The sequence below is a fragment of the Canis lupus genome, chromosome 15 (assembly GCF_048164855.1).
Source record: "Canis lupus baileyi chromosome 15, mCanLup2.hap1, whole genome shotgun sequence".
NCBI classification, from domain to species: domain Eukaryota; kingdom Metazoa; phylum Chordata; class Mammalia; order Carnivora; family Canidae; genus Canis; species Canis lupus.
Window position 1 is genome coordinate 44,964,875 of NC_132852.1, and position 21,102 is coordinate 44,985,976.

At 44.6% G+C, this 21,102-nt stretch overlaps 1 long non-coding RNA gene across 1 annotated transcript; it reads left to right on the forward strand.

The window, feature by feature from the left end:
- Positions 1 to 435: 435 nt before the first annotated feature.
- LOC140605004 (uncharacterized) lies at positions 436 to 15,742 on the forward strand. The gene is made up of 4 exons (XR_012007804.1): positions 436 to 611; positions 715 to 1,774; positions 2,267 to 2,436; positions 15,629 to 15,742. It is a non-coding gene; the product is annotated as an uncharacterized lncRNA (long non-coding RNA).
- Positions 15,743 to 21,102: the final 5,360 nt, after the last annotated feature.

Below are 21,102 nucleotides of genomic sequence, written 5' to 3' on the forward strand. Positions count from 1 at the left end.
GCCTGGAGCAGAGAGAGAGAGAGAGAGAGAGAAACCCCGATCCCTAGATTGATTTCTCCTACTGAGTACCTGGCTTCTACCACGCACAGTGACCGTGCCTTATTTATTTTGACAAGCTCATTTAATTTGAGCAGAGAGGACATCTCATTGAAATGGAAAAGATTTGGGTAGTCAATCCCTTTACCAGTTTTTCCTTCCAGGAGAAGCATTCTACCTATCACTTCCCTTCCTCAAAGCCATTAGTCAATCAGCAAGAAAGGGCACCAGTGCTTTTGCTGTGTAGGCTGGTGACAAATGAGGGCATTAATTTCTGTGAGCAGGCACTTTGGGCTGTCATTTGCCTAACTAGCAGCAGACAAACACCATGTCATAAATGATGTCTCTGAGATCACAGTAGCCTTTTATGGAAGAGAACATAGAGAGATTGGAAATGTTAAGCCTGCAGGATTACTTCTCTATGAACCCCCAGACCGATGCAGGCATGGGACAACAGACCCTTCCCAGTTATTCTCCTTAGTATGAAGGTCAACCACAATTATGTCTTACATGGATCACACAAACCTCCTTCCTCCAACTCCAGAGCATGTGGTAGCTCCCTGCCCTGTTGGAAGGTGGGCAGGTTTCAGAGGAGACTCAAGGTCTCTACAGGCTGACTTTAGCTCTGAACTTCAAATTCTCCACTAACCAACCGATGCTCCTCTGTTCCTTCCTCAGGTCCAGCTGGCTCACTCTTGCCACCTGTGAAGACCATCTGCAAATCCAAATAGTGTAATGCAGGAAACACTGACCCATGAAGAGTGAGAATGGGTGTAGACCTGGCGGTGATGGCAGTACCAAAATGGGTGCTTTCCTTGGAATTCTTGGGTGAAAACTTAGCAGATAAATATTAATAGCTTCCTAAATGCAGAATTTCAACAGTTTATAAAGATTGCACATGAAAGTGATCGGTCAGCTTCACATTATCTGTGGAAGAAAACTTCATAAAGCCTCCAAATGAATTTGTCAAGCTCAGTCCGTTTCCCATGAGCTCTTCTGTAGGGCAGCAGCAGGTGCTTTGACTCCTCACGTTTAATGAAGCTTTAGCCATAGCTTAGCAACCTCAGTAGACTTCCTAATTACCGCTGATCTTGGTAACACTGCCGAAAGTCACAGGGCCTAGCGGAAATACATAACACCTCCCAGTGTGGTCAGGAAACTATTCCCAGAAAAGACATTATTATTAATCCTTGTGGTGGCAAGAAACCTTGGAAGTGTCAAAAAATGCAAGAGAATGCCTGAGAACTCCACCGCCCAGCTGTTCCCCCTACCCAGGCCTCAGGAAAAGATGCCTTTCCCCTGCCAACACCCATCCTGTTGAATTGCATTCCTCCAAAAAAAGACACTGGGAGTCCTAACCCCCGGTACCTGTTTATGTGACCTTATTCAGAAACAGGGCCTTTACAGAGGTAATCGAGTTAAAATGAAGTCATTGTGGTGGGCCTGTGAGAATGGGGGGCATGTGGACCCAGAAACAGACATGCACGCAGGGAGGCCATATGAAGATGCAGGCAGATGTGGGAGTGACACACCTACAAGCCAAGGAATGGCATAGGCTGCCAGCAACTTCAGAAGCTGTTGGAGGTGTTGTGCCCAAGATTGCGAATCCGAGAAACCACCAAGGAGCCGACACTGATGCAAACACACATTTACAAGCTCGAGCTTGTGTCCAAGTATACCCGACACAGCGGAGCAGGGACACAGCGGAGCAGGGACTTGGACCCCGACGTGGGTTACAGTTGAGTTTTTATGGACTGGTCTAGGGGACCTCCAGAAGGGGTGGAGGAATTTCTCAAGTTCTGTTTACATTCTGATTTGGGCCTTTCAAGGGCATTGAGCTCTGTTCTAATATGGGGCTTCCTGCTCTTGGCTTGGGCTCTGTTCTTATTCTAATATGGGGCTTTTCTAAGCTGTAAACTGTTTTCTTCCTTTAACTGAAGTAATGTAAAGTTCAGCTCTTATTCACAGGGGCCTGGGATGGCTGTACTTGTGCTAATGCTGAACTTAAAGTAGAATGGCCTTAATTTTCTCGGCCTCCACAGGAGGTGCATGGATCAGATTCTCCCTCCCAGCTCTCAGAAGGAGCTAACAGTGCTGACCCCTTGATCTCAGACTTCTAGCCTCCAGAGCTTTGAGAATATATTTTTGTTGGTTTAGCCACCTAGGTTGTGGTACTTTGTTATGGCAGCCCTAGCCAACTAATGCACTCGTTCCCTACTGTGGTTCACAGGCCAAGACGAGTGGAATGGCTCTGTCTCTCTCTGACCCCCTAGGATCAACTCACTGTGGGAGAGGCCCACTCGCCAAGGAAGCAAGCGCCCCTGCCGACAGCCACAGGGCTGTCCCTTCAGTTCCAGTTGGCATGACCACAGCCCTGGCTAACAGCCTCACTGCAACCTGGTGAGTGCCTGACTGAGAACCACCCAACCAGGTCACACATGTTTGTGGTTAAAGCTGCTCAGATTGAAGTAATTTTTTTTTAAAGATTTGAGAGAGACAGAGACAGAGAGAATGTGTGTGCACATGCATGAACAGGAGGGGCAGAGGAAGAGGGAGAGAGAATCTCAAGCAGATTCCATACTGAGCATGGAGCCCAACATAGTGCTCGATCTCACGACTCTGAAATCACAACCTGAGCTGAAACCAAGAGTTGGACACTTAACCAACTGAGCCACGCAGGAGCCCCAGAGTGGAGTAATTTCTTATGCAGCAGCAATTAATATAGATGGGTATAAGGATTTCACAGACTGAAACGTTTTCATATATATTCCTCATCAACAAGCTCATTTAGAAGGCAGCACAGGATTAAGCCATTTTTATGAGGAACAGAGCAGTTCACTGAGTCAAACATTAATGTACCTGAGCACTGGGGCATGAAGATTTAACACACAGATGACCACACCAGCTATGCCGCCCCACCTCTGCAGGACCACCGCATTCAGACCCAGCTGCTAGGGGCTGGGATTGTGCTCAGGCTCGTGGAACTCCTTGCCCTCAGTCATGACCTCTCACTGACTTGTTAGTGCAGGAACCCAAAGGGTGAGCCCCCTTGCCCCAAACTGTGGGTGATCTGAAGACGTAGCCCAGCTCCACACGAAACTGCGCGAAGCCTCAGCCACAACTGCAGGGCAACCACCTTTCCCTCTGCCCAGTCCCACGGGGCCTCATCTCCCTCCCAGTGTTTCGTCAGCGCCCCTTGTCCCTTATTTTGTATTCTTGTGCTTTATTTTTTTCCAGCCAAGTTAGCTAGTGCTTTTTGTATTTATTAACTTTGCAAAGCAAGAGGGTTTCAACTTGGTAGAGAGTGCTCTACATTAAATCTCTGCTTTTAACATGAGCATTCCTCTCCATGTGCTCATTTTTGGTTGACTTTGCTGCTTATTTCCCTGGTGCTTTGAACTGATTCTTCATTTACTTTCACTGTTTTTTATTGATGTCTAGTGCTAAGAGTTTCCTTCTCATCGCTGTTTAAATATATCCTTCAGATTCTGATAGGTCGTTTTCATCACTAGTATTTACAAAGTCTGCAACAGTATTCTGCATTTCCCCTTCATTCCAAGAGTTGTTTGATAACACAGTTCCAGGACAAAGGGCCATTTTCTTTTTGGATTTTATTAATAATCTCGAGCTTTATTATATTATAGTCAAAGAGGGTTTAGTTGAAGCTGCTAAGATTGGAGTAATTTTTTTTAAAGATTTGGGAGAGAGAGAGTGTGTACACATGCATGAACAGGAGGGGCAGAGGAAGATGGAGAAGAGAATCTCAAACAGAGATTTTTGGGGACTCATGGGTGTTAACATTTACTAATATACAGTTAAGTGTGTGGATGGGCCACATCACCTTGAGAAGAAAGTGCATCCTCTATTACCAGAACATCTCATTCAACAGGACCTTGTCCTGTCATGTAGGTGCTCCGTGACCTTACTGATTTTGTCAGGGTGAGCTGTCCTGCACTGGGAGGGATGCATTGTGGTGCTCCTGTCTAGATCTCCTCGCATGTCCTGCAATTCTGCTGCATACTACCAGTCATTGGTTGGGTTCATTGCTGCAGACATAGTCGGTCCTGTTACATCTCCACCATATACTGTGCTTTCACACTTAAAAAATAACCTTGTCTGTCACATTTAATGCTTCTGGCACCAATTCTTTAGGACCAGTATTATTATCAGTACTTTGATATCAGGACTGCAACCTCACCTCTCTTACTGTTCCTACTGGCCTTGTATTCCCCCACCCATCTCTTTATTTTTATCCTTCGAAATCACTCTGTTTTAGGTGGTCTCTTGTTAGGTAATTGTTCCGTCCTCCATTATGTAACAATCTAGGAACCTTCCTATTTTAATAATTAATTCCATTGCTAATTATTGATATGACTGATACGTCCAATATTAACTTGGTCATAATGTTTTATAAGTTACGTGTTTTATGTTATTTTGCTATGTTCATTTCTCAGCCTGACATGTATGCATTGCTATTTTTTTTAAATCTTTATTCTTTTGTGTTTAGGAATATTCATATTTTTGTTGTAGTGCTGACCTTTGTACCTGTGTCCTTGTTGCTACCCTTAGTTTGCTTTACTTAATTTCTTACTATCTGACATAGCAATACAGATAGCATACATCACCTCCCATTTCCCAACAGACAATACATTCATTCACTTTCTTTCCTTTTTCCTTCTACCCTTTCCTCTTGGATTTCAGTCCCATCATTTCTGTCCCTCATGAAGTATGACAATTGCATGCCGGTCTCTTTGCCTTGTCTCCACCCTTGGGTTAGCCTTCTCTACACTCAGGCCACTGTACATTATTGTCCTTTTCTGGCAGTTTTTCTAGTGATCTCTTGTTTTGATGAAGCTCATCTACTCTGATTCCTCAAGAAGGGGTGCGTGGGCACACAACTCCCCAAGTCGTTGATGGTACAGTCTTGATGCTTCACAGTTAGATTGAAAATAAAGGTTCTTTTCATTCTTTCTTTCACTGAGTTTTCTGAAATTCTGTCACATTGTTGCTTTGCTTTTCATGTTGTGTTTTGAGAATTCTAATTACAGATTCTTTGGCTTTTATAAATTATTTAATCTTCTTAAATCTGAAAACCTTGGATTATTTTTCTTTCTCTTCCAAGCCTAAGAGTGTTACTAGGATACATCATGAAGTTATATTCCTTCTTGCTTTCCCAGCTACTCAGCGGCCCCTTGAGGACATGAATTCAGGTCTTTTATATCCATGAAGTTTTCCTAGGGTACAATTTACATGAGTTCCATTCCACTGTTTGATTTTCTACAACTATGACTTCAATTTTATGTATATTATTTCTTCTTTGCCTATATTCCCACTCAACCTCTTTCTCTTTGATCCTTTTTACTTATTTTCATGTGTTGGTTGCCTTCCTGCCTTTCTTCAGATGCCCCTACTGCATTTCATTGGAGTCAGCCTCACTTCTGAGATGGTCTTTTCCCTTCATTTCTTTCCCAAGTTCAACTCTCTTTGTTTTTCTTTTTTTTTTTTTTTTTATTTATTTATTCATGAGAGACACAGAGAGAGAGGCAGAGACACAGGCAGAGGGAGAAGCAGACTCCATGCAGGGAGCCCAACATGGGACTCAATCCCGGGATTCCAGGATCACGCCCTGGACCAAACACAGGTGCCAAACCGCTGAGCCACCAGGGCTGCCCTATTTTTGTTTTTAATTTTGATTTATAATTCAACATGGTTCTTCATATTATAAATGTCTGTTTATGAATATACTTAATTCACTTGACCACACCTTACAGTTTCCTTCTGCTTCATAATTATCTTTAGGGGGTAGTTTCAACACCTGACGTGTCAATTCTCATTTTTCACTTGTTCTGGTAACTTCCTATAGACATATTCAGTTTCACACTGTTTGGTATGCACATGCATGGTGGTTTACAAGATTCCACTATAGGGCATCGTGTCCTCTTTGTCTATAGCATCGCCCAGTTTCTTTGGTGGGTGAGATCTTGATATACAGAATGGGTGTGCACCATCTGATTTTTATAGTACTTTTGTCTTTGAAGACCTTAATTTTCCCTTTTTCTTTCTTTCAACTACCCAGTTACCAAAAGTGCCTGTCCCTTTTGTCTTTTTCTCTCCAGAAGTTAGTGCTTTTTGAAGCCTCCCACCTGCAATCACTTATTTTTAAGTTGCTTTCAATAATCAGTAGTCTAGTAACACAATTTCTCCAGTATTTTTACAAGCAGGAGAACTCTATCCTCACAATGGGATTAGAGAATAAGTTTACACCTGCTGCTCATTCCCCTCTTCTCTCTTCTGTGCAGCATTCTTGGTTTTTAAATCAGACTGCCTTTGCCTCCAACAAAGCTTTACAATAAATAAATAAAAATAAATAAATCTGAGATGGTTTAATGAGATTTATCTTTTTAAACTTTAAAGCAACTTAGAAGTTTATGCATTGTTTTCTCATTATGCCAGCATCCTAGGTTTGTGTAGTTTTATGGGTTCTTGTTTCGTATCGTGGTGAGATGTGAATTTAGACAGCTACCACTCTCCCCAGATACCTGGAAGGGAACAAACATTTTCTGAAAGATATCTGTCATCTTGACTTAAGCTCGGAATTTGCAACTTAACTGAAAATAGGATATTTAGTGTAAAGCAGTGAATTTCAAAAGACAACAAGGAAACAAAACTAGCTTGATCAAACCTTTACAGGGATTTGATACGGATTTTTTTGTGAGACAAGGAACGGCATACTGGTTAAGAAGGAAGGCTCTGAAGTCAAATGGAAGTGAGTCTGAGTCATATCCCTGCTACATACCAGTTGTGTAGTCTCAGGTGAGGATTTTGGGTTCATTTTGCAGATGGGAAAGTTGAGGTCCAGAAAAACTAATTATAGGCCCGCCCTCAAAAGATGCTCAAAGTTGAGTGAAATAATGCATGACAAGGGCTTTAGTCAGAGTTCATGGTGTATAGCAAATGTTTATGAGGTGTTAGCCCTTATCATTAACAAAATGATGGAAGAAATTAGGAAAGAGTTCACAGATGTTAAGTGCTTAATTTGTACACTAAAATTTAAGTAACAACAGTGGGGAGAGGTTCCTGGGAGAATCAGAATGAAGCACAGATGTGGGAATAGTCCCCCCACCTGATATGTTGGCAAGAGATGTGACAGGTAGAGTTTCAGAAAAATGAGACAACCCTCTCTTCCCATCTGAAGATGTGTGTGGAAACACAGTGGTAGAAATTAGGTGGATTTGTGGACCTGATCATGGAGGCAGCTCAATTAGTTTGAGGATGTGGGGGTTCACCGAATCTAAAGTTTCTGGAGAAACTGGCCCAGATAATACAATAACATACCCTGATAAAAAACATGTCCTGTCTCTGTGTGCACCTGGAAATAGTAGGCTGACTAAAGCTAAACTCATTTCTTTACATCAGAAACACACGCTTGCATCACGAATCTTTAAAATGGGGATACAGAAAAAAAAATGGGGATACAGTATTCAACTGTCTTTCTCAACTCTGAGAACTGCTTGTGACCCCTTAGTGTGAAAATAAAACGGAACACTCAGACCCCAGTTTGGAGAGGGAAGAACTAGAACTCAAGCCAGCCTGACATCTAGGCCTGCCCATGGATGTTGCTGGCAAGCGGACCATGGTTTCTTCACCTCAAAGAGAACGGAGATACTGAGGGGAAATGAGGCCTCGTTGCAAGTGCAGAGGTGTTTGACCTGCTGGAAGCTTCCTGCCACAGGGGGCTGCTAGCTCTTGCTCTGTTCCTGCAAGGGAAGCAGGAAGCTGCTAACTCATCTGCTGTCTGCAACTCCCTCTGGTCACTGGTCCACACAGGTGTGTATCTGATAGCTGTGTCCACACCCTCCCCACACTAGAAGCAGTTTCTCACTGTTTCCATTCCATGCTTGTGTCTTGTGCCCCCATTTCAGAAGACAGGACAACCCCCTCCATCCTTGGGACCCTGCAGGGGGGGGTGAACACTCAGTCTTGTGAAACCAGATACACACCATTCTCTTATTCCTCATCTTCTATGACACTTGCACCCCCTCACCTACATGCACACCCTCCCAAGACTCCAATGCATGCTGGCTTCTGCATTTTGGGGGAAGTGTGTTCTTACTGGGTGAATCTATCATGAAACAGTCATATTCCCTCAAAGAAAAACCAAGATTATGAACATTCGAGCTTGTGTAAAATGGCAGTGGCTGCTTCAGAAATGGTCTCAAACCAAGGCTTGATAGAGGTTCGCCAGCTGATGATGGAATCTGCTATTCTCCAAGGCACAACTTTTCTGTGTCCCAAGTGGAGACGCATGCCCAGCTGGAGAGGTTCCAGCATGTTCTGCCTTAACACGCAGCTCTCAAAGCCAGCGGAAGGGACTCACAGTCATCTTCCCAAAAGCCCACAGTGTCAGTCCTAACTGATACTTCTGTGGTGGCCCTGGCAATCCTGGCCAGGAAAGCCTGGATTGGAGCTATTGCAATCACCTTGTCTCTATAGGAACAGGTCTGGATTCTAGACAAATTCAGAATTCAATATAAAGGTCTAGAACATCATTAAAGCCTCTCATGAAATCTGTAGAGAATTAATCCCATCAGCCAGCCCAAGCAAGGCTGTGCTCACTCTCTTTCTTGTGTGTTACCCTATACCTGCCCAGGGTCTGGTAAGCATCCAAGGTCCCCTCCCAACTCTGTGATCAAAGACAACAGTAGAAATTTTGAAAGACCACTCATCTCTGCATCTCTATACTCTAAGTATTATGAGTTTTCAAAAGAATGGGCTTGCATTTAATGGCTGTAATCTGATGTTATGCTAAAGCAGTTCACAGTTATGTTTGCTGATAATGAACTTGGTCACCCCTTGCCATGGGAGCCATGCCTCTCAGTCCATAGAGGCCAGTGACCAATCAGCAAACAATTCTCTCGGTAACCCAGCTTAATTATTCACCAAGGTACCCTATCTGCCACAACCTCATTCTTTTTGGGGTCCTCTCACCTCCCTGTGGTTCCCCCCAGCTCATGGCACCTCAAGTACTCAAGCACTTGTGGAGGGAAGGGACCAGTCCTCATCCACCATCCACACCGATTGCTCCTGAGATGTCCCCCTGGCCCTGCCACAATGGGAGGGGGTCATCTTCAGGGAGTCTTGACCCGTCTTTCTAGATGTGCCATGCAGCCGATTCCCTTTGGGTTCCTGCTGCATCTTTTTTTTTTTTTTTTTTTTTAAGATTTTATTTATTTATTCGAGAGAGAGAGAGAGAGAGAGAGAGAGGCAGGCAGAGACACAAGCAGAGGGAGAAGCAAGCTCCAGGGAGCCTGACGCGGGACTCGATCCCGGGGCTGAAGGCAGCGCTAAGCCACTGGGCCACCGGGGCTGCCCATCCTGCTGCATCTCTAGCAGAGATTCTGACAAACAGGAGCCCCAGCTCAGCCTAGATCTCAGTCTTGGTCACTCCCTTCCACACTGCAGTTCTCATCCCTTTAGGAAATCCCATTCGTGTTTCCCCAAGATTCTCAGAGTTCGCCTCAAATTCTCCTAAGCTCCGGGCAGGATCATGGGAGTGGTGCATGGGACTTTCCTTGGGCCTCCCAAAACCCAAGCTTCCCTGGAGACCATGAAATGCTGACCTGCTACCTGCTCTCCTGGGTGGATGGATGGGGAAGCTGAGACAGAAAGCAGTGAGGCAAACACTAACATTGCAAATAGGACTCTGCTGTGTGTCAAGTACCCCAATGAAAGAAAAGAGATCTATTTCCAGATGGAGACAGCGACCAGTCACTAGGGTTGAGGTCCTTTCATGAATGAGGTGAAAAAAATTACCAGTAAAGCTTGCCATCGAAACTACCCAGGACTGTTCTTGGTGAGCCCCTGGCACTTGGCCATAATTGGGCACGGGGGCTGCCTTCCCACAGTGGTGAGGAGCAATAGGAGGATGCCCTCCTTTGCTGGGAAAAAAGAAAGTGGCCCCCATTGCAATGGTGCCATGGCATCCTAATGGCTCGGTGGTTCTGATAACAGCCGGGTCCTGACAGGTGGCTCCCACCATGGGACACTTGATGAGCCATAGTCACAGACACACAAAGTCTTCTGGGGAGATGGGAAGAGAGAACAGGAAGGAAAGGCAGGAAAGGGTACACTTATGCCTGGGTTGTAGCTGCAGGGCCTGCGAGCTCGACCTCCTCAGACAGCCCTATAGAGAGGGGAGGCAGCTGAGCTCCTATCCACATGTCGGTCGAGGACTGATCCCAGGGCATAAACTCTACAATGCCTCCAGCCTGCCCTACTCACATGCAGGTGGATGCGAGGGCACAGGGACCCTCCCCAGGCCTCTGGGGTAGGACATGGGGTAGCAGTGAGGACCATCACCACCAGGTCAATGGCAATCAGTATGCAGCCTGGTGGCTAGAACCGGGAAGAGGACAGGCACCAGAAGGGAAGAATCACAAGGGAAGGGTGGAGCTGAGGCTGCCTCTGTCCCACATAAGGGAGACAAGGTCAAGGACTCCCTAGGTACGCTCTCTGCACACACTGCCACTCCATATGCAGTCGCAATGTGTTATCTGACACACCTTCCATGCAAATAAAACAATAAACAAGACATAACTTCAGCCCACATCACCAAAGTCTCACCCAACGGTCTTGTGCTGCTTATCAGATAAGAGCGTGGAGTCTGGAACCACACCGTCTCCCCTGGAGCCTGCCCTGACCTTCCTGCTCTGACCTTATGATGGCATGGTACCTCCTGTCCTTCAAGTTCTTCATCTATGGACCAGGGATGATGTAACACACAGCCATAATCCTACATCCACAATTCTGAAGCCCAAAAGCTCTGAGAAATTACTTTGGTTTTCTTTTTTTTTTTTCCAAAACTTTTTGGCAGTGTTCCTGACCTAAACTAAAATGAAGCAATTTATAGTCTAGATTTTCCCATTATGAATATTCACATATTTCTCTAGAGAAATAATAACATGCTTAATCATAGGGTGCTCCTGAGGCTATCACATTATATGTTATATGGGCACCACAGACAGCTAATCAGGAAAATAAACTGTATTCCACATCATATCGGGCCTGAGGGCTTTGGGTAAAGGAGTGCGCAGTAGTTAGCACAGACCAGGCATTCTTCTCAGCTATTTACATACACTAAGGTATTTATTTATTGCTTGAATCTGCTAACACTGGCAAATGAAATCATCACCAATACTGAAATTTTCCAGTCACACCACAAGTGACTTCCAACACTGTGGGCAGGAAAAAGCTCATGAGTTAGTCACTTGTGTCTTATTATGGTTAGAAAGCACATAACAAATTTACTATCTTTATCATTATGAAGTGTAAAGTTCAGTAGCGTTAAATACATTCACATTGCTGTACAACAAATCTCCAGAACTTTTGCATCTTGTAACACTGAAAACTCTATACCCACTAAACACTCATTCTCCCTCTCTCCCACCCCAGCCTTGGGCAGCTGTCCTGTTTTCTGCTTCTGTGAGGAATCTTTAGATTCCTCATAAAGTGGAATCACACAGTATTTTTCCTTTTGTGACTGGCTTCTTTCATTTCACATAAGGTCCTCGAGGTTCATCCTTGTCATAGGTGTCAAGATTACCTTCTTTTTAAAGCTACGTAATATTCTACTGTGTGTGGATGGACCACATTTTGCTTGTCCATTCATCTCTTGGTGGACACTTTGGGTTGCTTCCACATCTTGGTTATTATGAAAATGCTGTAACAAACATGGGCAGGCAAATGTCTCTGAGGTCCTGATTTCAATTCTTTTGGATGAACACCCAGAAGTGGGATTGCTGAATCATGTGACAAGTCTATTTTAAATTTTTTGATGAACCTCCATACTGAGTTGCACCATCTTTCATCCCTGCTGACATGTGAGGTGACGGCTCATTGTGCTTTGGATTTGCATTTCCCTAAGGGTGAGAGATGTTGAGCATCATTTCATGTATTTATCAGCCACTGGTGTATCTTCTTTGGAGAAATATCTATTCTTGTCCCTTTGCCCAGTTTTTAATCAGGTAATTCTTCTGCTGTTGAGTTGTACAAGTTCTGTATGTATTTTGGATATGAACCCCTCATCAGATATACAAATTCCAATTATTCTCTCCCATCTCACAGGCTGCCTTTTCACTTTGTTGACTGGGGTTTTTGGTTTTGGTTTTGGGGATTTTTTGGAGACACAGAAGTTTCTAAAGTTTGATCTGCTCCCATTCATCTGTTTTTTTATTCTGTTGTCTGTAATTGTTAGAGGGTTTCCAAAAATCTAGAAATTGACTTGGGAAGCCAATGGCATCATGAGGAATTAGGAAGACATGAATATCATGACCACACTGAGAGGAGTCAGGGCCTGGGCCCCTCTCTAGCGATGCAGTGGGTCGTGACATTCTAGTAGCAGTGCAGAAGGCCAGCTCCACAAGAAGGGAGCCGACTGCCATCCTGATGAGAAATGTAGGCACAGAATGAGAGGCAAATGGAGAAGCAAGGAAGGCAGATGGCCACACCAGAGGGAGATCACTGTTCCGAAGGCTTGCAACCTCTTTTAAATGACTCCCTTTAGTCACTGTTGAGACCCAGGACAATAACAGGGCTCACTTAAGAGGCTACACAAGGAACACATGTGGTCAAGATTCAAGGGCAGAACAGGCTTCTGAAGGCCTAACGTCAACAAGATCACCAGGTGGTCCCCAGCACATGCTCCCTACTGATACTTTCTGCAGTTGTGAGCTGGAAGATGAGTAGAGCAGATCCACATGGGGCAGCTCGCAGGCTGACTATCCCACCAGCTCAGACAGTCTGCCCAGGGATTGGAATCAATATGTCAGAGCTGTAGATGCATCCCCTACCATGCCCATACTTGTGCAATTAGAGAAGAGGAACCAAAGCAATACAGAAAGTGTCCACTTGGCTGCATTTCATTTTAAAGCCTAGATCACCCTAATCAGTTTCTGTAACCATCAAGAAACACATAAGGACCTGGTGCAACATCTAGACTTACAGTTTTCAAAGCTACAACAGGTGCTTCTCCTGGATGCTCAGCGGCCAATACTGAGCTATCCAAAAGGTCAGTGGAGGGGGGAGGGCAGCAGAAATAGAAATAACAAGGATCCCCTGGCATATACCAATTACAGGAACAAGAAACTTTAATGAACAATTAATCCTAATCAAGCCAGAGAACAACAAGGACATTATCCAATGTTACTGATGCTGACAACTCCTGAAGAGTAAATAATCAGCCACAACTGGAAGTGTGGTAAAGCCCAGAATGGGAGTCGTGGTCTTCTAGGCCTTAAAAGGTGCTCAAGAATAAACATCTAAGTTGAATTTCCTGGAAGTAAAAACCAGCTGTACTTCTGCGTCAGGGAGTGCGTACTTCACTGAGTAGAGGGAAGGAACAGTAAACTAAGTGGAAGTCCACCGGTTGGAACTGGAAGGCTTGCCATGCAGGTGCATGATCTGACCTAAGATTGCACTGAACTAATCTCCTAGCACCAATCTCTAAATCAACCCACTGAAAAAACATACAGCACACACACAAATATTCAGGCACTTTTTAATCCAATTCTTAAATAGAAATATTACTCAATTCAAGCCAGCTTTCACTGTAGGCTTTAAAAAAAAAAATGTTTGTTTCAATTAGCAGGCATATCTGTATGGGATGTACGATTATAACGTGGCGGGGCTGATACCTGACCTCACTCACATCTTGGGAGTTCTGACCACTTCAAAGCAAATCTTCTGAAAGATGTGCATGTGTCCCTCTAAAAGAGGTGGCACTGGGGGATCCCTGGGTGGCGCAGCGGTTTGGCGCCTGCCTTTGGCCCAGGGCGCGATCCTGGAGACCCGGGATCGAATCCCACGTCGGGCTCCCTGCATGGAGCCTGCTTCTCCCTCTGCCTGTGTCTCTGCCTCTCTCTCTCTCTCTCTCTCTCTGTGACTATCATGAATAAATAAATAAAAATCTAAAAAAAAAATAAAAAATAAAAAAATAAAATAAAATAAAAGAGGTGGCACTCGGAAGGGCCACAGAGCTATTGCTGCCCCTCTCATGGTGCTGAACCCCTGGGATTAGAGGGCAAATGTGACATTTAGAAGCAGACAAAAATCATTGAGTTGTTTTAAGGCAAAATAGTATCATTCCTGATCAAAAACTAGAACTGATCTGGCTTAAACAGTTTTGCAAAAGAAAAAAAAAAAAGTCTAGATTTTTTAAAGGATTAAAGCCATTTTTTGGGCCAAGTTTTGGAATCTGGCAGGCTCCCAAGAAGGACACTTTCAGAACTATCATTTATATCAATCCACAGTTCTGCTAGGCCCTCAGAAGCCCTGTTGCCTTGTGTCCTCTACACGGTGCACAAGGTCCACTGCCACAGCTTTCTGTTGGGGCAGCTTTCCTCAAATGGCCCCATGCACAGGCGTCTACCACCAGCGTCACTCCCCAACAGCAAGAGAGAGCTCATGTTTGCTAAGTCTTCTTTTCTCTGCTTCCAGTTTTTATTTGAGCAGAAAAGGAAAAAAAACCTTATTTTTAAAAAATAACTAAAATCATGTCACTCACTTCCATAAGCCCCTTATGATTTTTAAGCAGCACAGAACATCCTAGCTCCACCTAGATGAACCGAGCTGTTTTGATCTTCTGTAATTAACAGCTTAACATCTACAAGGAACGCTTACACTTGATTACGAAACTGTTCAAGCTAAGCTTCCAGGCCACACTTATACCTGGTAGCTAATTGCATTTACACTACAAGGAAGCTTTTGGTTATAACCTGGCAAAACTTGCTTTAAAAACATTTTTAAGACAAAGCTTTGAAACAAAGATGTAAGGTAGAGTCTCCCCACTAAATATAACACCTGAATATAAATAACCTCACACCTAACATTTTGTAGTTGTTGTGTTTAAGTTTGCGGCTAACAGAGTAACAAGTGTCTTCTTTAACATGCTTTGATTTATCGTTCTGCTGTGTTTCAAGCAAAACTCTGAGCAGAAGATGTTTATCATGGAGGAATGACGACAAGCAAAGGTTTACCTTGCTTGTTGTCTATTTGAGTTAGGAATATCATTATTTTCCATTAAGTGTGATGCTCTCAGCTACAGCCTGGAAGTGAATTTAGCACTCTGGGAAATCATAGGTATTTTTGGAAGCAACGAAGGCACGATTTAGTCTGTTACTAATCCAAAGCAATAAAGATACCTTGTGATAGTTTTCAGAATTCATTAGAATGGCAAAATTCTACCCAAGCTGAAACCTGCTTTCACTCATCTCACATTATTTATGGCAGGTATCTCCTCACTCCCATCCTCATCATGTGAGGCTCATATTTCTAGACAGAAGAAAACAATTCTCAACATCCAACACCTACATTCCCAATACTTAACACACAGCCTGATAGGTGCTCAACAAAAAAATGCCTTCAATGAATTAGTGCAAGGAACTGCCCTAGATACAAACACAGACAGGTGGTTGGAGGCAGAAGTGGAGATGTTGAAGGTGCAAAGCATAAAATCTGGTCCCTGCTCTCAAGAGCTTGTGATACAATTAGAGAAATAAGGCAGCCTACATGTAAATATTCGTGTCATTTTCTCTAGAATTCTTCTCCAGGCCCAGGGAAGAAGAACCAAGCATTTTTAAGAAAACCAGCCTTGCCAGTGCAGAATATGAGAGTCTGAGATGGGCAGGTGATGGAAGCTGTGGGAGCCGTGGTAAAGAGCTTTATTTCGTTCTTGCACAAAGCCTCGATGTGCTTTAGAAGGAGAGAGCTGTAATGCCACCTGGAATGTGTTTATGAAAAGTCACTGTGGCTGCCGGTGGAAGCACAGCTGGGAGGTGGGAGAGAAAGCCAGGAGGCCTGGGAGGGAGTTACTCCATCACTCCCGGTGATAGGTGGGGGTGAAAGGCGGCCTAGGGACATGGAGAAAGTCAATAGAACAGTCATCTATCTCCTAGGTGGAACTTTGGCTGGATTTTCAGACCGATTGGGTGGTCAAGAAAAGGCGAAAGAAAAAACAGTTAACAGTCTTCAGTAAACGTTTAACTTGATAGCCAGAGGCCTCCCCATTTGAACCCCAGACTGGTTCTCTCCAGTTCCTCCAACCACAAATAGTATCTTATTGCAGCCATGAACTTCATCTGCACATGACACCTTTCAGAAGTTTATTTGCCCAAGCAGGTATTTCAAGCAGGTGGCTGGACCTCTGCGTCAGAACTGGAAACATCAGTGTCCAGAATTTTATTTTTTTTTAAATATTAATTTATTTATTCATGAGAGACAGAGAGAGAGAGAGAAAGAGAGAGAGAGAGGCAGAGACAGAAGCAGGCTTCATGCAGGGAGCCCGACATGGGACTCGATCCTGGGTCTCCAGGATCACACACCCTGGGCTGAAGGCGGCGCTAAACCGCTGAGCCACCCGGGCTGCCCAGTGTCCAGAATTTTAAAGCAACAGAACTGGATGAAAATATGTAGAGAATTTATGCAGAAAGAGATGAAATCAGATCTCAGAATGAGGCCATAGGAGATTCTAACACTTATGATGCCAGCAGAGGAGAAGGAACCAGCAAGGGAAACTGAGAACAGGCCAGAGAAGTAGTTAGAAAACCCTTTAAAAGTCACAAATGAAATAAATTTCAAGGAAAGAGCAACCAGCTGGGTTGGGTGCTGCTGAACAGTCATGAAAGATGAAGAATAAAAGTGTCATCAACTTTGAAAAGATCAAAGTTGTTGGCAAATTTAACAAGCCTAGTTTCTACGCAGTGATAGGAATAAAAGCCACATGGAAATGTTTGCAATAAAATAGACCCCGGCCAGCAGCCACTTCAGCCATCGGCAAAGTAAGCAATGGCCCAGAGACAGTGGGGCCTTTCGCAGGAGCACAGACTTGAATTTGCCATGGCCGTGAGTGCGCAGCCTTTGCCACTCTTCGGTATACGTGGAATGAATGCCCCAAAAGTCAAAAGCAGGGCACAAGACAGCATCACAGGACAAAGTGCTTGTGCATACTGTACCTTCCAGTTCCTTCAGCACACATCAGGTGTGCATCAGGGGATAATGATCCAGAGCCCTTGGATCTATGGGCCTAAGAGAGACTACATGCAGAATTATGCACAAATACATTTTTTCTAGTGAAAGGGTCCATAGCTTTCATCAAATTCTCAATAGGTCCACGTCCACCCCTCAAAAAAAGAACAATTAAAAACTTTGTTCTACAGCAAAGAAATTGTATAGCTCACCAGACCAAGAGAAAACTTCTCTGAGATCCAGCTCCTATGAGAGCATCATTTATCATCATTCAGGGCACCAGGCAACATCTGCACGGCGTCAAGGAACCTCCAAATGACCCAGGAGCCTAATACATCACCCCCACCCCATTACATGGAGCATTCCTCTAAGCTTAGAAAGGCTTTGATTCCAGGAAAATGTCACTTCTGGGCAGGGAGCTTCAGAGGCTGACAAATGCTGCACAGTCAGCTTGGGTAAGAACAGTGCAGAGCTCTAGTGGGAGGCCACACTGAGCCCTGCCAGAGACTCAGAGCTCCAAGCGCAGGGTGTGGCTGGCAGGAGCCCTCTTCATGCAGCTTCTGACATTGGCCCCTAGCAGGCTCTGATGTGGAAGCTGGCTCCGAAGGGGGCACTTGGCACTCTGAGAGTTCGAAACCATCTCAAGGGCTTCACCCCACTTTGAACACTTGGGCATAGGCTGCTAGAATGTTCAGCAGTGATACTGAAACTTTTTTCAAGAATATGGAGATTTCTGGGCATCTGTGCTCTTGAAAGTGCTAGAGGTGGAGCATAAATTGGCTCTCTATGCACTCAAACTAACACATTCCTTGCAGGATAGCACACGTTGGCTGCTGTAAAATTCCAGCCCGCCTAAAATGCAGGTTTAACTCCTCAGGTGCCACCACCATATCTGGTCACTTCAGAGCCACAACTGAAGCCTAACTAAGAACTTGACCTTTAGTCACTAGTGGGAACATGGCTGTCTATACTCTGAAATCCCCTTCTCTGGGAGCACTCAGGTCTGCAAGTAATACACAAAGATGCCTAATCTTCAGTGCCTAGGGGCACAGCAGGGGCTCAAGGTAGGAATGATGTCCCTCACACAGTTTTCAATCACTGGATTTCAGGACAACAGATATTTATTCTGTTATTTCTCTTTTTAGTTTTAAATCCCTGGCATCTACCACAGTGCACAACTTTTTTTTTTTTTTTTTTACATGAATTGTGGAGAAGCTAGGTGGACACTGCATCCTTCAGGGTCTGGTTAGAAAAAAGAAAACAGGGTAGAATTTCAAACAAAGGGAATTTTATACAGAAAACTGACACAGGTTTTGGAAGAACTAAGATGCCCAAAGAGGGCAGTCGGGATACAAGCACCAGCAGGTGCCATTCCCACTCCCAGGGGTAAGGTGAGCATTCCAGGGCCAGGGACACAGCCATGGGGCTGGGGGTGTGGGTGGGGCCAGAGTTGGGATTGCAGTGGGAGGGGCTGCCCGCCAAGAGCAGGAGCACCAAGGAGACCGGAGATAGGAAGTGGGTGTGCACACCCTGACTTCTCTCCTTCCGCCCTGCTATCCTGCACCCCAGTATGTGTGGCAAGGAGAAGGGAACAGGAGCAGTAACTCCCTGTATCCAGGGCAGAGAAAAGCAGGGCGATGAACTGGCAACTGATGCACACAAGGGCTCTGAAGATACAAGGAGCCCATTGGTAAGTGCCCATCCTCTAGGAATTCATGGGATGCGCCTCTATGTAAGTGACAAAGGATGGTATAAACAAGGAGTCTCGAGTAATTCAGAAGAAGCAGCAATACAGTTGCGCCCCCAGAGGGAAGGCCTGGGATGTTCACTGCAGCATCCCAGTACACAAAGGGTGTTCTTCCAAAATACAGTGGACTGTACCACTGATGTAGACAAGAATGGACACAGAATGAGTTCTTGTCTTTGAAAGATGACAAGAATTAAGGGGAAGAGGAGGACACAGGCATTCTAAATGGCTGTCTGTGAACACAGAGGCTGACATAAAGAGCAGAGACACTGGGCTCACCAGGTTGGGGCTTCCGTTTCAGGGAGGTCCCACCTACCTTTGGGGCTAAAATCCTCATTCTCAATCAAGATTCTTCCTAACTTTTCAATGGAGGTATTATTCGGAAAAGCACCCATTTTCAAAGCATTTTAACCAGCCTCTCAGGGTTTACTGGACACTTTTGTTATTTTAGATAAAGTGGGTGTTTGTTCTCTTTGTTCTACCAGCTTTTTCTTGGGCTGGGAAGCCCTCAGCAGGAGGACATGCAGCCATTCCCCAACCAGCTCCCTGAAGGGAGGGCTTACTATTGAGGCACCTTCCTCGCCAGGGTGAGGTTTACTCTGGGGAAATAGAGTGCTGACTTTTAGAGTCCCTGAGATCATTCATACCAGATTAATCTGGATATGTAATAAAAAAAAATAACAGGCAACAAAGAATCACCGGATATTAGCATAAAACAAACAGCCATAAACACAGGACCAATTTTACAATATGCTCCATCACCAGGACACTTTACTGACATCTAGAAAGTTATGAATAAGTATATAACTCTATTAACCTGGAAGAGTGCGTGCTGCGGCCTCACAACAGGGGGGCCACAAGTGATTTCTCAGCTGTCTGTGATGCTTTACAATTACGGGTAGAGCTGGCACATGTTTAGTTAAGTGAATGTCATCATTACCTTTAATGCAAGATTGAAGAATGGACTTCTAAATTAACACTAATAAAAGAAAAAAATCATTAGTAACTAAAATTCCAAGGGCCTTATAAAAATAACCTTTCTAGGGGTGCAAGCAGTGCACCCCGTGGCTCAGTCACTTAGGCAGTTAAGCAGTAAAGAAAGCAGTTGAGCAGCAGCCATCAGCTCAGGTCATGATGTCAGGGTCTTGGGATGGAGCCCCCTGTTGGGCTCCCTGCCTGCTCAGCAGGGAGTTGGCTCCTCCCTTCCCCTTTGCCCTCCATCCTGCTTTTGCATGCTCTCAAATAAATAAAAATCTAAAAAAAGAAATCCAAAACAAAAAACCCCCACATTTCCAGGGTTTAACTAGAGAAAACTCATGCTGAAGATCGTAGGATGGCAGCTGTGGATTAAGTATAGCAAGACCAGCAGGAGAATTCAAGGCGAACATTCTTAAATGGAGCAAACAAGTAATCTCATATTGGTTAAAGAGAATTCAACAACCACATATCCTCAGGTACAAAATAAAGTATCAATATACCTATAGCAAAAGATCCGTAAATTCAAGGAGAAACTGGGAAAATCAAACATTTCTCAGAAATAAATTAAATAGAAAAGAATGAGATTTACGAATTTGAATAACATCCTCAGTAAAATATTTAATAACTACATACAAAATTTTTACACCCCAAACAAGAATATATATTTTTAGAGTACTAGGGGGAATATTTAACAAAAATGTTATCAGTTAATAAACATAAGCTCTGTGTGTTCCCCGTAAGACAGAGATCATTCGAAACATACTTTCTGACCATTGCTCAGTAAAACCAGAAGAGGACAAGAGAGTCCAAACAAATCCAACCACTCAGAAAGTGTAAAACATTCCAATAGAACCTTGGGGCGAAGGAAGACATCAAAGTAAAACCTGTGAACTGTGGGTTATAACAACACCGATGAGAACCCTGAACCTGGTAGGCCATGAGCTAGGCCATGCTGCACATTGGCCACATGTGTTGGCTGGTCACACCTGCTGACCCCTCCCTCCGGGTCCTCCCCGCCTATTTGCTGGGGCTGCTGGGAAGCAGGGAAATCAGCCTCTCATTGCAGGTGCCATGTGTGGGCTGAGGTTTATCACTCCTGTTCCAACTGATTTTGTGGGGTCCCAGAGCCTGAGGAGGAAATATACACCCACCACCTGCCCCTCATGCTCAGCCCCCTTGCTTTTGCTTCCCTGACTTGCTCTACATCTTAGGGGGCTCAGTCTCTCAGCCAACTTTCTGGAGATTTTGGCCACTGAGAGTCACCCATGGAAGGTGAAGTACAGGGGGAGGAGCAAGGCGGGCCTGCCTCACTTTGCCTCAGG